Source organism: Mytilus trossulus, unplaced genomic scaffold, assembly GCF_036588685.1.
Source record: "Mytilus trossulus isolate FHL-02 unplaced genomic scaffold, PNRI_Mtr1.1.1.hap1 h1tg000122l__unscaffolded, whole genome shotgun sequence".
NCBI lineage: Eukaryota > Metazoa > Mollusca > Bivalvia > Mytilida > Mytilidae > Mytilus > Mytilus trossulus.
In genome coordinates, this window is record NW_026963298.1 from 2203818 (window position 1) to 2209290 (window position 5473).

Here is a 5473-nt window from a genome sequence, read left to right on the forward strand (position 1 = left end):
CTTTTGGTCAGATTCACTTTCCACCACCGGATCAACAACATGCACACATATAACTTGTTATTTTGCACTGATTGTTAAATTCTAGTCGTACATGGTTGTTAGTCATAATTTTGTATTATTAAATCATTATTTTTCATTCAATTAGAAAAATGAAATAGATCGTGCTTGTTCTTATTTCTAATTATAAATACATGTACATGTAGTATAACATGTGTATACATTGTATGTTTTGATTTTTTTGATTTTTTTTTTATTTCTTTCTTTGTAATTATGATAAAATAATTGTATCATTTTATAACTCTGAAATCTTCTATTCAACATCTTTTAATATTTTATTTCATGATAAGACTTTAGCAAAAAAAGTTAAAAGTAATGAAAATCTTTTAAAAATTGGCATGTGGAACATAGAGGGTCTCTCAAGTGAGAAAGCAAATGACCCACATTTTCAAGATATAGTTTCTAAATTTAGTATTGCTAGTTTTGTAGAAACCTGGATAGGCAGTAAATCTATCCAGGATATTTCCATTCCTAATTTTGAATTAGTCCACTCTAGTAGCAGGAAAAAGCATAAGAAAGCAAGAAGATATTCTGGAGGAATTAATATTTTTGCAAAAAGTTCAATTTCCAAAGGGTTGAAATCTTTGACAAACAGTCATCCCGATATAATCTGGATAAAACTAGACCATATGTTTTTTAGTATTAGTAGAGATGTTTTTGTAGCTGTAGTTTATATATCTCCTGAGTATTCAAGTTATAATAATAAAAATAATGATATAGAATCAATTTACTCTATTCTGCTCAGTGATGTAGAAAAATATAGTAGTATGGGTGACATCATAATACAAGGTGATTTTAATGCATATACAAACACCCAACTTGATTTTATTGAATTTGATAATGTAAATGAACTTGTAAACTTAGATGATTCAGAATATCATCCTGATAGGGTATTGTCAAGGAATAATCTTGACCACAAACACACTAACAATAGTGGCAAATTATTATTAAATATGTGCAAAGAAGCCAAAATCAGAATTTTAAATGGCCGAACAATTGGCGATTTAAATGGTCAACCAACTTGTATAACATACAATGGTAGTAGTGTTGTAGATTACACACTTATCTCAGAAGAATTGATTGATTCAATAGGATACTTTGTAGTTCATGATTTTACTTCCCTTTCTAACCATCGCCCAATTAGTTGTGCAATGTTTGCTAATTTTTTATCAGTGCCGTGTGATTCACACCAACTAGACTCTTTGCCGGGTAAATTTCTTTGGACTGATGAAGCAATTGCTTCATACACAGAAAATTTACAAAGTCAAATGTTTAAAAATAAATTGGCAAACTTTATAGCCAAAAGCTTTAATGACAGTGACTCGATTACCGAGTCATTTAATTCAATTTTACTAGACTGTGCTAAACAATCAGCTAAATTCATAAATAAAAAGCCCTTACAAAAAATGAAAAAATCAAACAGGAAACCATGGTTTTCACATTCCTGTACTGACTTAAGAAATACAGTTAAAAGCTATGAGAAACTAGTTAATAAAAATACACTCAATGGACAATATAGGAAATTATATTATACATATAGATCAAAATTCAGAAGACTTTGTAAACATGAACAAAAAATGTATAAACAAAAAATTTGTAAGGATATAAATGATAATATTGAAAAGAATCCAAAATCATTTTGGGCAATGTTAAATAAGTTGGATAAGATGCATGACAATGCTGACTCCTTTCAGGACATACCTCATGACAATTTTGTTCAATTCTTTAAAAAGTTAAACAAAAGTGATGATAACTGTAGTAGTTTCCATAAAACCATAATGGAACATTTCCAGCAATTAAAAGATAATATAGATAATGATCCATCTAATAACATTTTAGACGTAGATATCACTACAGATGAAATAATTAAGTCTATCAAAGCTCTTAAAAATGGGAAAAGTACTGCAATGGATTTGGTATCAAATGAAATGCTTAAATATGGAGGTCAGGCTATATTAAATCCTCTCACAAAGCTGTTTAATTTTATTCTAAATATTGGCCAATTCCCATCTAAATGGAATGATAGTTTCCTAGTCCTTTTACACAAATCTGGAAGCAAAATGGACCCTAGCAATTATAGGGGCATTTCTATCACTTCTAACTTGGGAAAACTTTTTAATAGAGTCATTCATTCAAGATTACTGATATTTGTTAATAACATATCTCTCATCAGTCAATATCAAATAGGATTCAAACAAAATTGTAGAACTGCTGATCACATATTTTCTTTAAAAACCATTATTGATCACTATAAAAGTAAAAAGAAGAAAGTATTTGCTGCTTTCATAGACCTACGTAAAGCCTTTGATACCATATGGAGAGTAGGCTTATTTTATAAACTTTTAAAATCAGGTTTACCTAAAAAGCTTTTTAAAATTTTTTCTGCAATGTATGAAAATACTACCACTAGAATTAAATTTTCAAATGGTCTTAGTACTGCATTCACTTCAGAGCGAGGTGTTAAACAAGGGGATGTTTTAAGCCCCACACTTTTTAATATTTTTATTGATGATGTTGTAAAAGATTTATTCAATGGTAGCTGTGAACCAGTTAGAGTTGGTGATTTGTCTGTAAATTGTTTATTATATGCTGATGATATTGTATTACTATCAGAAAGCAAAACTGGTTTGCAAGCCAGTCTCAATACTCTTAGTACATATTGCTCAAATTGGAAGCTACAGGTTAATGTTCAAAAATCAAAGGTTTTAGTTTTTAACTCTAATGGTAAAACATATCTAAATGAGTTTTTTTATAATGATAATGTCATACAAACTGTCTCCAAATATTGCTACTTGGGAATAATGTTAAAGTGTAATGGCAACTTTAACTTAGCTGTATCCTTACTAATGGAAAAAGCTAGGAAAGCATGTTTTAAGATTAAAAAAACAATTGGATTGGATAATCCTTGTAAACTTTTAGAAAAATTATTTGATTCATTAGTAAGCCCCATATTGCTGTATTGTAGTGAGATTTGGGGTGTTTTTGATAATTCGGGAGACAATTCCATTTTGGAAAAATTCCATATGAAATTCATAAAAGAAATTCTAGGTGTTCATTGTAAAGCAATTAATGCTGCTTGAAGAGCTGAACTTTGCAGGCTACCGTTATGCTCAAAAATATCATTTTCTTGTATTAAGTTTTATGATCATATTTTAAGGTCTGAAAACGCACTTATATCCAAAGTTTTTCTGGCAACTGAAAAAAATAACCCCTGGACAAAGAAGCTTTATTCTATTTTTAACAATCTAGGATTTTCAAACCTAGCTGGGGGAAACTTTTCTATTAAACAATATCTACCAAGTATTAAACAACGAGTGATTGATCAGTGCACACAGGATCAATCATCAAAAATGCATGATTCATCAAAACTAAAATTTTACCAACAATTTCATAATTCAAAGCAGCGTAGTTCTTATGTTGATGTTCTAAGTAATAGATTAGAAAGGTCATCTCTGTGTAAAATTAGATTGAGTGCACACAATCTTGCTATTGAAAAGGGGCGATATCTAGGTTTAGCCACCGACGAACGAGTTTGTAATGTATGTAAATCAGGTGAGGTAGAAGATGAAAATCACTTTTTACTGAAATGTGAATTTTTTTCAAACTATAGATTTAACTTTAAAAATAAGATATTAAATATACTTCCTACATGTTGTAGTGAAAATCAGCTAAATATTAATAGTTGTATTAAGAGTAATTCTTTAAAAGTCCTGAAAGTGACTAGTTCTTATATACATAAATGTCTGATGTATAGAAACGAGATTTTAGCTTCTCATTTATAACATATTTAAATACTAGTAAATGTATGCTGTATTCATTGTTGTAATGCACTGTAATATGGGCCTTTGCCAATTATTGTAATTGTGTTTGTGCCAATAAAATATTTGTATTTGTATTTGTATGTATAATCTTGCGATAATTACAAAAAAATTACAACGGTTACATCTTAGCCTTCCGCCAAAATATGTACACATTTGCGCTGTTTAAAGATAAAAACTTCAAAAATATAACAAAATATTAGGTTTTAATGAAATATCATCGGTTTATTTTTATGATGCATTTGCTGCTTGCTCTATTACTCATATGTAGTGTTCAGGGAAATTTGTCTCTTTTCTGAAAAAATGGTTTTTTTTAAATGTCGTTGTGAGTATTTCCTTGACCTGTGGGTATTAAATGTTCATTTGTATATTCCGCCTCTATTTTTGTTATTCTTTCCTATCCTGTCACATTTGATTTCAATATTATGCCCACAGTAAGGGTTCTTTTATTTGAAAGACTACAACCTTTATCTGTTCTTCGAAAAATAGTAATATTTCCAAAAAGAAATCTTCCGGCAATGGCTTTATGCGACCATAATTCTAATAATTTAAACAATAAAATTGTGAATTGAGATGGATAATGTGTAAACAACCCGACCATAGAACCGACGACAGCAAAAGGTCACCAATGCAGCGAGAAATTACCGCAACGGAGGCGTCCTTCAGCTGGCCCCTAAACAAATATATATACTAGTTCAGTCATAATGAACGTCCTACTAAACTGTAAATTGTACACAAAAAAATGAAATTAAAAATTATACAAGACTAACAAAGGTCAGAGGCTCCTGACATGGGACAGGCGCAAACATGCGGCGGGGTTAATTTAGGAGGAGGGGCGATGGTAAACGTGAAAAATGAAATCTTATGATATCATGCAAGCTGGGTTTTTATTCTTTTTTTTTTTAATAGGGTTTTTATTCTAAATCGTGTCTCTTCATATGTATTTACTTCTCTTTTCACAAGGCATCGGGTGCAACGTCCCTATTTCCACCTGACATGAGTGCATAATTATTCACTTTGCACTTTTTAAACGCACGCCGCTCATTATAAGTGGTTTGACTGACTGCCGCCGTATGACCGAATAACTATGCTTTTATTTATTTGGTCAATCTTTGGGATGTCATTAACAGCTCTATAAAATATACTCATCCTGCGTTAAACATTTACGTCCAAATTGTATATGTTTGAAACACCGAAATAGAAAATAAATTATAATAAAATAAATCAAAAGGCCATGTGAAGAACACATCAATACAAAGAATTAAACAGAGGTCATCTAATGGTCAGTCATGAAATTAGTCTTCAAAAATAGATAAGCTTTCATTTTGGGCATAGAAAGCGGTGGGTTGATTAAAAATCAAAATAATTTATTAACATGTAAATCTCTGATATCGCTATCCTGGTATGAGCTTATAATATAACATCTGGATTTCAATCAGATTTATAAATTTCTATATTTCCTGTTACAAAACTTTGAAATTTTCGAAAAACTAAGGATTTTTTTTATCCTAGAAGTAGATTACCATAGACGTATTCGGCACAACTTTTTGTTATTTGTGGTCCGTTATGCTCTTTAATTTTGTACTTGTTTGGCTTTA

At 30.3% G+C, this 5473-nt stretch overlaps 1 pseudogene; it reads left to right on the top strand.

The window, feature by feature from the left end:
* Positions 1-413: 413 nt before the first annotated feature.
* Positions 414-3948, top strand: LOC134700122 (uncharacterized; annotated as a pseudogene).
* Positions 3949-5473: the final 1525 nt, after the last annotated feature.